General features: G+C 46.3%; 1 protein-coding gene across 3 annotated transcripts in view; it reads right to left on the bottom strand.

The window, feature by feature from the left end:
* Nucleotides 1-12294, bottom strand: part of LOC149453972 (membrane-spanning 4-domains subfamily A member 8-like) — a 66288-nt gene that overhangs the window by 53033 nt on the left and 961 nt on the right. The window contains exon 1 of one of the 3 annotated variants that reach the window (XM_089687985.1): nucleotides 2599-2655. The exons of the other annotated variants lie outside the window; for them this stretch is intronic. The gene's annotated coding sequence lies outside the window, so the exon portion shown is untranslated. Of the gene's footprint in view, nucleotides 1-2598; nucleotides 2656-12294 lie in introns of those variants that run through there. 3 annotated transcript variants of the gene reach the window in all.

Genomic DNA, 12294 nt, shown 5'->3' with positions numbered 1-12294 from the left:
ACAGATATCCCCAAATGACCCCTTTTTGCAGAGTAGACAGTCTGACGTACTTCATAACAGGCACGGCGAGTTTTTTGAAGTTGTAATTTTTCTTTGTCATAATTTTTTCGGAAATTAAGAAATCAAAAAATTTTTTTTTTTTTTTTTTTTTTTTTACATCCTGTCACCAGTGCAGTACAGCATCATCATATAACTGGCATGGCGGTGATCAGGGACACTGACTGGTGACAGTATGGAAAAAAAAACAAATAATTTTTTTTTTAATTTTTTATTACATTTTTTCCCCTTTTTTAAGTTTTTTTTTTTTTTCATATTTCACTATGACCAAAGTAGTATAATGTTACCATAGTAACATTGTACTACTTTGGGGAAGTGATCAGTATTTTTTTTTACACAATTTGCTTATAGCAAAGAATTTATTTGCTATAAGCAAGCATTTACCTGAATGACATCGATTCATTCAGGGATTTTTTTTTGTGCTTAGCTGTGATTTGGCCACAGCTAATAACATGACACAGCTGGGCTGTGATTGGCCCAGCTTGTGCATGTGATCGCTGTGACCATTCACAGCTAGGCACACTAGTATCCAATGGATGGCATGAAAGGAAGCCATCCATTGTATACAACTGTCATGTGACCTGCTGTGATTGGTCACAGCAGTTCACATGGTACTGGCAACAGGGCCGGTACACAGATCTGTCATCGGCCATGTCCGCAATGAGCATGCCTGGAAGGACACCATAGTGCATCCACACGGAGGGACATGCTGTTCGCCCGGCCGCCATCTGGCTATAGGCCAGGTGGCAACTGGTTAAATAAATTCTTCAGATTTTTTTTTTAACAAATAAAAAAGTAATTTTAACATATATTTGTACACATATTTGTAAATGCATTTCAAAAATGTAGATTTGTATTTTTAAAGACATACAGTATATTTGAAAAGTATTTTAACCACCTGCCGCCCGCCATATAGTAAAATAATGGACGCAAGGTGGTTCTCTCGCTCTGGGAGGATGTTATATAACGTTCTCCCATTCTAACCGAGCATGTGCGGCTCCCGGAGCGTGCAGCGCGGCAATCGGCGGTGCGCTGTGTCCCTCGGACACAGCGGATCACCGATCCACGGAAAACGCCGAAGATGTCGGCTCGGTCATGTGATCAGCTGTGTCCAATCACAGCTGATCACATGTAAACAGGGAAATGCCGGTTATCGCCATTTCTCTCCTCTCGAGCTGTCACGCTGAGAGCCGGTAATCGGCATTTCGCGGAGGGGACTTGTACACTGATCATCAGAGCACTGATGGTCAGTGTACCCTGATGATCAGTGTAGCCCCAGCAGTGCCAGCTCTCAGTGCTCATCAGTGCCAGCTCTCAGTGCGCATCAGTGCCACGTGCCAGTGCCCATCTGAGCTGCCAGTCAGTGGCACCTATCAATGCTGCCAATCAGTGCGCATCAGTGCCAGTCAGTGCCGCCTTTCAGTGCCCATCAGTGATGCCTGTCAATGCCCATCAGTGCCACCTACCAGTGCCTCCTCATCAGTGCCACCTATCAGTGCCCATCACTGCAGCCTCATTAGCGCACATCAGTGAAGGAGAAAAATCACTTATTTACAAAATTTTATAACAAAAACTTTTTTTTTTTTAATTTTCAGTGGTTTTTGGTTTAAGAATAAATAAAAAACCCAGAGGTGATTAAATACCACCAAAATAAAGCTCTATCTGTCTCAAAAAAAGTAAAAAATTTTATATGGGTACAGTGTTGCATGACCGCGCAATTGTTATTCAAAGTGCAACAGCGCTGAAAGCTGGAAATTGCCCTGGGCAGGAAGGGGGTATAAGTGCCTGGTAGGCTTGTGGTTAAAAACATTTTTCATATATTTTGTAATACACACATATACATTGCATGTTGAAATGCGTCTTTATGCGTGTATGTATATATATATATATATATATATATATATTTATTTTTATTTATTTATTTTTTTTTTTAAATATGTTTAGAAATATATTGATTATTTGGGAAGAATAGTTTTAAAATATATTTTTCTTCCATGTGGGTAAACCTGGAGAGTGCAGAATCTGGTTCAACTGTACATGGTAGCCATTCAGCTTCTATTTTTTTTTTTTTTTGTCAAACCTAATTGAAAAAGTTAGTTAGAAGCTGACTGACTACCATGTACAGCTGACCCAGATTCTGCACTCTCCAGATTTAGTAATTCAACCTCACGTTCTGGCAATGAGATCTGTCATGGCCTAGAACTTCCACACACTGCTACTAATCTGCATGCAATACAGACAACACGGGAGTACATCCACACATTGCAGTCGGACACAAATTTCCAACTGATCTGATGGTACAACCAGGGCTGCTGGATCACATTGATCCGAATGTCCACAATCAGTGTGTGGGCATCCCAACCACCACAAGAGGGCGGAGCGGGGGTGATATGTGTGATTACAAGGAAAATCCAGCGCTGGATGATGCCCCTCCCCCATTCTCAGGAATGGTCAGGACAGACGGTGGGGTAACATCTTCAGTTTCTCTGCAATCGGTCTATCCTGCCCTGCTCTCTACAGGTCGAACACCACAGCACTTACCAGGGACGGACACATGCACAGTAACGTCACGAAATGGAGTTCGCTAGGATCAGTTAAGTCGGTCCGCTTACTGCGCATGCGTGGGGGGGTGTCCGATCCGACGCATTCGCAGTAGGCGGACCGAATTTCCGGTGCATGCGTCTGGCCCTGGAAGGCAGGACACCATTTCCAGAATAGTTTAAGGCCTTCTAGATTGTAGTGGAGTGTGACGCATGCATGGAAGGCTGACACATGCTAGGACTTTATACTTGTCATGCATGGCAGGGGAATTTCTTGTTGCACACGGGGGAAGCATGCATGGCGGAGGACAATTTCATGTGTGCTAGTAGAGAGGCTTCAAGGGACCTGCTGTACATGGGTCAGTCAGAAATGGCGGCCCAACAGCGCATGCATTGCAGAGAGATCTCGGGTCTGTGTGCTTGGCTTCCCACTGTGAGGTGGGAATGGGATCCATGCCTGGTAGGGGGACAGGATTGGAGGGCTCCATTGCACGTGTCATGCATGCCTACTAGAGGGCCCGCTGCGCATGCGTGGCATGGAAATGTCACACATGCATTGTAGGTTGCAGTATTCTGTGCATGCGTCGTGCAGACATTGGACACGTTTGTGGTCGTGTCGGAACCAATACAGCCATCAACCTTCGTACCATTCTCTTCTATTTTATACTTTCTGCTTTTTCAGCTCAGGCCCATTTTCCTCGACAAGACTTGGCAGAACCCCCCATGATATGTGGGGCCATCAGGCTGATGAAGGTTCCTCTGCTGTCATCGCAGCAGTCATACCAACTCCCACCCTGGACAATGGATAGAGATGAGCGCGGTCACTGGAGGAGAAGGCCATAAGAAGCCGCAATTCTTCTACATCGCCCAACATGGATGAGCTGACCGCTGTTCACACCTTCCCACCAAAACCCGAACTTCCCACCATTAACACTGACATCTTCCCGCGCTCACTATGTACCGTATGACATCTTCCCGCGCTCACTATGTACCGTATGACATCTTCCCGCGCTCACTATGTACCGTATGACATCTTCCCACGCTCACTATGTACCGTATGACATCTTCCCGCTCTCACTATGTACCGTATGACATCTTCCCGCGCTCACTATGTACCGTATGACATCTTCCCGCGCTCACTATGTACCGTATGACATCTTCCCGCACTCACTATGTACCGTATGACATCTTCCCGCGCTCACTATGTACCGTATGACATCTTCCCACGCTCACTATGTACCGTATGACATCTTCCCGCGCTCACTACCGTATGACATCTTCCCGCGCTCACTACCGTATGACATCTTTCTGCGCTCATTATGTACCGTATGGCTTCTTCCCGCGCTCACTATGTACCGTATGACATCTTCCCGCGCTCACTATGTACCGTATGGCATCTTCCCGCGCTCACTATTTACCGTATGGCATCTTCCCGCGCTCACCATGTACCGTATGACATCTTCCCGCGCTCACCATGTACCGTATGACATCTTCCCGCGCTCACCATGTACCGTATGACATCTTCCCGCGCTCACCATGTACCGTATGACATCTTCCCGCGCTCACCATGTACCGTATGACATCTTCCCGCGCTCACCATGTACCGCATGACATCTTCCCGCGCTCACCATGTACCGTATGACATCTTCCCGCGCTCACCATGTACCGTATGACATCTTCCCGCGCTCACTATGTACCGTATGACATCTTCCCGCGCTCACTATGTACCGTATGACATCTTCCCGTACTCATGTACTGTATGACATTTTCCCGCATTCACTGTGTACTGTATGACATCTTCCCGCTCTCACTATGTACTGTATGACATCTTCCCCCTCTCACTACGTACTGTATGACATCTTCCCCCTCTCACTACGTACTGTATGACATCTTCCCCCTCTCACTGCGTACTGTATGGCATCTTCCCCCTCTCACTACGTACCGTATGGCATCTTCCCGCACGCACTATGTACCGTATGACATCTTCCCGCACGTACTATGTACCGTATGACATCTTCCCGCACGCACTATGTACCGTATGACATCTTCCCGCACGCACTATGTACCGTATGACATCTTCCTGCACGCACTATGTACTGTATGACTCCTTCATAGGGAACCAGCAGGTACTTGCACCCCCCTCATCCCTGGGAACCACCAACAGCACCAGTAATCCATGACAAGTAAATAAAGGGGTGACGTTACTGACAAAATATGGCCGGGGGCGCCACCATCTCCACCCCTCCCCAGAGCGCTGTCATCGGGAACCGTCGGGATTGGTCCTGTGCATCAGGGTTTTTGTTTGGCAGGCATTGTCATCAACGATGGATTTACAAAAAGGGACATTTTAGTGGATTTTTAACCACTTGAGAACCGCCCTATAGCACTTTTACTGATACTGGGAGGCCCTCCTCTGTAAAATTTAAAATATATATATTTGTGTGATTTTGCACTTCCACCATAGGGCGCACGCTCGCTTTTTCTGTGAACACTCACAACATAAACTGATCAGCGAGTACTAATGAACAGATGTTCGCCAATCATCATGCAGGAGTCAGAACAAGGCAAAGCTCTGTTCAGACAGGTGGGGACTGAAGGATGGTGTGTCTGCAAAGCTGGGAACACGATCCTTTAGCTACTGTAGTAACAGCGCCATCTAGTTCACACCAAGCACATAGCTCGGCACACATTTAACCCTTTGATTGCCCCAGATTAGGGGCCCTCAAACTACGGCCCACCAAATCCATCTATCCAGACCAGCCGGAAAAAAATCAGGAAAAAAAAACAACCGGCAAATAGGCTGCTCACTGGGTCCTCAGCCGCGAGGACCCAGCGAGCAGCAGAGTGGAAGTCCCTGATATCACCTGCTGCAGCCACAGGAACAACAGAAAAGAAGGAGAGCACAACAGGCACCAGGTACAATGCATTGCGGTGTCTAGTGCATTACAGAGTACAGTGCATTGCGGTATCCAGTACCTTAAGGTGTACAGTGCATTGCGGTGTCCAGTGCGTTACAGAGTACAATGCATTGCAGTGTCTAGTGCAGCAATGGGCAAACTACGGCCCGCGGGACCTTTTAATCCGACCCGCGGAGCTAGGCTCCCGCTAGGCTCCTCTCACAGTCCGCCCTGAAGACCGGTGTAGCATGAAAATCTGTCTCCTATGAGGATCTGTCCCCCTCGACGTATCTGCGCATGTGCCGGAGATCGCCGATCAGCTGCTAATGCCTGAAACTGGCACATGCGCAGATACGTCGAGGGGGACAGATCCTCATAGGAGACAGATTTTCATGCTACACCGGAACGCCGTGGGAACACGGCGAGAGGAACGCGCGGAACAAAGGTAAGTGAATTGACACAGGGGGGACTTGGGGACTTAATATGGGGGATGAATTAATAGGGGGGATGAATTACTATGGGGGATGAATTACTATATGGGGGATTAATTACTATGGGGGATGAATTACTATAGAGGGGATGAATTACTATAGGGGGGATGAATTACTATATGGGGGATTAATTACTATGCTTACTATGGGGGAATATTACTATACTTACTATGGATGACACATACACATCATTCATCTACTCTTGGTCCGGCCCCCGGGTCCAATATATGAACCCATTGCGGCCCTCAAGTCAAAAAATTTGCCCACCCCTGGTCTAGTGCATTACAGAGTACGGTGCATTGCGGTGTCCAGTACCTTAAGGTGTACAGTGCGTTACAGAGTACAGTGCATTGCGGTGTCCAGTGCATTACAGAGTACAGTGCATTGCGGTGTCCAGTGCATTACAGAGTACAGTGCATTGCGGTGTTCAGTGTGTTACAGAGTACAGTGCATTGTGATGTTCAGTGCGTTAGTGTACAGTGCATTGTGGTGTCCATGTGTTACAGTGTACAGTGCATTGCAATGTTCAGTGCGTTACAGTGTATTGCGGTGTCCAGTGCGCTCCTATGCCTTTAAGAGGGGTGGGCTCCCTCAGGTCCACCTGCCCTTGATCTATCCATTAAATACATGTGCCATCTAGTAAGGGGTCTCTCAGAATTTGTAGAGTTAGGACCACAGAATATTAGGGTGCCGTGACGTGGCTCTGTGGTTTACGTATGTATTTGCAAATGTGTGCTAACTAAACCCATTTTTAACGCATACTGTTAGAATAGGTTGTTGGCAAGTTGACCAGGAACCTTTTTCTCTCCCTTTATCTTTTCACATGCGTCGCCTGCTCATTTGTCCTTGCTGCAAAAGCCAGTTATAGACTGGGGCAGTGGCCACTTTTATTCAGTGCATTTGGTGCTCAGTGCATTACAGAGTACAGTGCATTGTGGTGTCCAGTGCATTACAGAGTACAGTGCATTGTGGTGTCCAGTGCATTATAGAGTACAGTGCATTGCTGTGTCCAGTGCGTTACAGTGTGTTAGTGTACCGTACATTGCGGTGTCCAGTGCGTTACAGAATACAGTGCATTGTGCTGTCCAGTGCATTACAGAGTACAGTGCATTTGGTGTCCAGTGTGTTACAGTGTACAGTACATTGCGGTGTCCAGTGTGTTACAGTGTACAGTGCATTTGGTGTCCAGTGTGGTACAGAGTACAGTGCATTTTGTGTCCAGTGCGCTACAGTGTGCAGTGCATTTGGTGTCCAGTGCGGTAGTGTACAGTGCATTTGGTGTCCAGTGAGGTACAGTGCATTTGGTGTCCAGTGTGGTACAGTGTGCAGTGCATTTGGTGTCCAGTGTGATACAGTGTGCAGTGCATTTGGTGTCCAGTGCGGTACAGAGTATAGTGCATTTGGTGTCCAGTGCGTTACAGTGTACAGTGCATTTGGTGTCCAGTGTGGTACAGAGTACAGTGCATTTTGTGTCCAGTGCGTTACAGTGTGCAGGGCATTTGGTGTCCAGTGCGGTAGTGTACAGTGCATTTGGTGTCCAGTAAGGTACAGTGCATTTGGTGTCCAGTGTGGTACAGTGTGCAGTGCATTTAGTGTCCAGTGTGGTACAGTGTGCAGTGCATTTGGTGTCCAGTGCGGTACAGAGTATAGTGCATTTGGTGTCCAGTGCGTTACAGAGTACAGTGCATTTGGTGTCCAGTGCGTTACAGAGTACAGTGCATTTGGTGTCCAGTGAGGTACAGTGCATTTGGTGTCCAGTGAGGTACAGTGCATTTGGTGTCCAGTGAGGTACAGTGCATTTGGTGTCCAGTTTGGTACAGTGTGCAGTGCATTTGGTGTCCAGTGCGGTACGGAGTACAGTGCATTTGGTGTCCAGTGCGGTACGGAGTACAGTGCATTTGGTGTCCAGTTTGGTACAGTGTGCAGTGCATTTGGTGTCCAGTGCGGTACGGAGTACAGTGCATTTGGTGTCCAGTGCGGTACGGAGTACAGTGCATTTGGTGTCCAGTGCGGTACGGAGTACAGTGCATTTTGAATATTGTGTTTTTGCACTACAAATAAGATATCTGCACTTAGGAATTTGTTCATATTTTTTTCAAACTGTAGTCCGGCCACCCAACAGTGTGAAGGTTTGTGAACTAGCCCCCTGTTTAAAAAGTTTGAGGACCCCTGCCCTAGATGTTAACTCCTTCCTAATCAGTGTCATTAATAAGTGATCAGTGTGTATCACAGTCCCTCTATAAGTCGCTGATCGCCGCTATTACTAATATAAAAATAAATAAATAAATTGAAGTATATGTCCCATAGTTAGTAGACACTATAACATTTGTGCAAATAATCAATATACAATTATTGGGATTCTTTTTTTTACCAGAAATATGTAGCAGAATACGTTTTGGCCTAAATTTATGAAGAAATGTGGGATAGACTCCCTCAATAGTTGGTTCTGGCCAGCTCAGTGGATTGCTGTAGGAAAGGCCTGGATTCTTTCTTGGATACACAGAATATAACTGGATATAACATTTATAGGTAAAGTTGATCCAGGGAATATCTGATTGCCTCTCGGGGGATCAGGAAGGAATTTTTTCCCAGCAGGAGCAAATTCGATCATGCTTTGCTGGGTTATTTTGCCTTCCTCTGGATCAACTGTGGGTATAGGATTATAACTTTTTTTTTTCCTATGGTTGAACTGGATGGACTTTTGTCTTTTTTCAGCCAGACTAACTATGTAACTAGGTAAATTCGATTTTTTTTTTCTTTAACCACCTTCCGCCCGCCATATAGTACAATGACGGGTGCAAGGTGGTTCTCTCGTTCTGATAGGACGTCATATGACGTCCTTCTATTCTCACCGTGCATGCGCGGCTCAGGGAGTGCGCAGCGCGGTGATCGCCGGTGTGCTGTGTCCCTTGGACACAGCGGATCACGGAAAGAACCGAAGACGTCGGCTCGGTCATGTGATCAGCTGTGTCTAATCACATGTAAACACGGAAATGCCGGTTATCGACATTTCTCTCCTCGAGCTGTCACGCTGACAGCTCGAGAGGAGAGCCGGTACTCAGCTTTCCGCGGAGGGGACATGTACACTGATCATCAGGGCACTGATGATCAGTGTGCCCTGATATCCAGTGTGGCCCCAGAAGTGCCACCTGTCAGTGTCTATCAGTGCCAACAGTCAGTGCTCATCAGTGCAACGTGCCAGTGCCCATCAGTGCCACATCAATGCCACAAATCAGTGCATACCAGTGCACATCAATGCCACATATCAGTGCCCATCTGAGCTGCCTTTCCATGTCACCTATCAATGCCAATCAGTGCTGCCAGTCATTGCTGCCTATCAGTGCCAGTCATTGCTGCCTATCAGTGCCAGTCAGTGCTGCCCATCAGTGCTGCCTTTCAGTGCCCATCAGTGATGCCTGTCAATGCCCATCAGTGCAACCTACCAGTGCCTCCTCATCAGTGCCCATCACTGCAGCCTCATTAGCGCACATCAGTGAAGGAGAAAAATCACTTATTTACAAAATTGTATAACAAAAACTAAGAAACATTTTTTTTTCAAAATTTTCAGTGGTTTTTGGTTTATTTAAGAAAAAATTAAAATCCCAGAGGTGATTAAATACCACCAAAAGAAAGCTCTATCTGTCTCAAAAAAATGATAAAAATATCATATGAGTACAGTGTTGCATGACCGCGCAATTGTCATCAAAGTGTGACAGTGCTGAAAGCTGGAAATTGGCTTGGCAGGAAGGGGGTATAAGTGTCCTGTAGGCTAGTGGTTAAACGTTTATTTGCATATGTTTATTAGTAGAAAATATTTTTTTTTTCATAATTGTCTTTTGTTTATAACGCAAAAAGTAAGAGCCGCAGAAGTGAATAAATGCCACCAAAAGAAAACTTTGTGGGAGAAAAGGACATAAAGTTTATTTTGAGTGAAGTGTTGCATGACCGCGCAATTGTCAGTTAAAGTGACACAGTGCCGTATCACAAAAAAAATGGTCTAGTCAGGAAAAGGGGATAAATTTTCAGCAGGGCTTGTTAAACGTTTTGGTTTCTTTATTTTCTAATTTACTTTTTTTTTGTGAATGAGTAGGGATCAGGGGCAGACTGACAACTCATGGGGCCCCCGGGCAATAGGGGATCATGGGGCCCCTGTGTCTTTGCCCAAACTCAAAAAAGCCTACGAAAAAGGTACCAGGGGCATCCCATGGGGCCCCCTACTGACCCCAGGCCCTCGGGCAGTGTCCGAGTTTCTAACTGGTCAGTCTGCCCCTGGTAGGGGTACTACATGTTGGGGTCGGGGGGGTTGTATCCGCAGGATCTGCAGGTCTACTTTCAGATTCCAATACACTGCCCCCAGACACCCCCCAAGCACTGGCCCGGTTTGTGGGGAAGAGGCCCTTATCACCATGAGGACAACATGGGTGCTTTGCCAAGGTGGGTCCCATCTAGCAAGGCACCCCCTCCCATGTTGAGGACATGTGGCCTGGACGCTCACCCCCTCACTTTCCTGGCTAGCCAAGCTGCATGCTCATTTAAGGATCTGGTATGACTTTTTCAGGCAAGAAAAAACACATTAACGCAACGTGCAGATGTGAACAGCCATGCAGGAAAACGTACGACCATCTGTCTGCCAACTGAAGCTCCGCAGAGGATGGGTGATGCAACAGGACAATGACCCAAAGCATACAAGTAATTCAACAAAACAATGGCTGGAACAGCACAGAATAGGCCTTCTGGTGTGGCCCAGTCAGAGTCCTGACCTCAACCCGATTGAAATGCTGTGGCATGACCTTAAGAGAGCGATTCACACCAGACATCCCAAGAATATTGCTACACTGAAACAGTTTTGTGAAGAGGAGTGGTCCAAAATTACTCCAGATCGTTGTGCAGGTCTGATCTGCAACTACAGGAAACGTTTGGTTGAGGTTATTGCTGCCAAAGGAGGGTCAACCAGTTATTAAGTTCAAAGGTTCACATACTTTTACCTCCCTGCACTGTGAATGTTTACATGTTATGTGCAATTAAACCATGGCAACATCTAATGTTTGTGTAGTATTATGTTCAGCAGACTGTGTCCTTCTATTGTTGTGACTTAGATGCCGTTCAGAGCACATTTTATGCCCAATTCATGCAAAACTCCACGTAATCCCAAGGGGTTCACATACTTTTTCTTGCAACTGTACATGGCTGATGCACAGTGCACTAGGTATTGCTGCCCATCACTCATCTTCAGAGGTTATCACAAGAACTTCAAGATTCCCCCAGTGTGGACAATGGTAGCAACTGTAAACAACACAATGTGCACATGCTAATATTTAATCCCTTTCCCTCCAGAGGATATACCCCGCTTTCTGACCAGACCATTTTTAGCGGTATGGCGCTGCGATACTTTAACTGACAATTGCGCAGCCATGCAACGCTGTACATATATGAAATGTACCGGTATGTCCTTTCTTTCCCACAAATAGAGCTTTCTTTCGGTGGTATTTGATCACCTCTGCGTTTTTTTATTTTTTGCGCTATAAACAAAAGAAGACTGACAATTTTGACAAAAACAATATTTTTGACTTTTTTCTATAAAACATATCCAGTAAAAAAAATCTAATTTCTTCATAAATTTAGGCCAAAATGTATTCTGCTTTGTGTCTTTGCTAAAAAAAAATCAACAAACGTATAAATTAATTGGTTTACATGAAAGTTATAGCGTCTACAAATGGCAGTATAGATACTGGGATTTCTATTTTTTTTAGTACTAGTAATTTTTTTTAGTACTAGTAATGGCGGCAATCAGCGACTTATAGCAGGACTGCGGTGGGCATTCTGACAACTCATGGGGCCCCCGGGCAATAGGGGATCATTGGGCCCCTGTGTCCTTGCCCAAACTCAAAAAAGCTTATGAAAAAGGTACCAGGGGCATCGCATGGGGCCCCCTACCGACCTGGGGCCTCGGGCGGTGCCCGAGTTTCCAAATGGTCAGTCCGCCCCTGATTCTGTCACTGGGTGGGAACTAACTGCCACTGACATCCCCAGTCACACCAATACAGTGATCAGGGCTAATAAAAAGCACTGACACTGTATTAATGACACTGGGTGATCAAAGGGTTAACTGTGCTGTATGCTGTTTTACATTATCTACTGTGTGTGCTTTACTAGGGAGACATGCTGTGCAGAGAAATACAAAGCAGCATGTCCTTGCTGGCAGGAGAGAGACCTGAGTTGTTTACACACAGGTATCTCCCCTGTCAGCTTTACACGGCGATCGCTCGGTGCCGACGGGGAATCTCCGGATGGGACCCAAAGATTGACATC

Source organism: Staurois parvus, unplaced genomic scaffold, assembly GCF_062004578.1.
Source record: "Staurois parvus isolate SC_StPar_1 unplaced genomic scaffold, SC_StPar_1.0 ptg000443l, whole genome shotgun sequence".
NCBI classification, from domain to species: domain Eukaryota; kingdom Metazoa; phylum Chordata; class Amphibia; order Anura; family Ranidae; genus Staurois; species Staurois parvus.
This window is presented reverse-complemented; position numbering and strand designations above follow the sequence as displayed.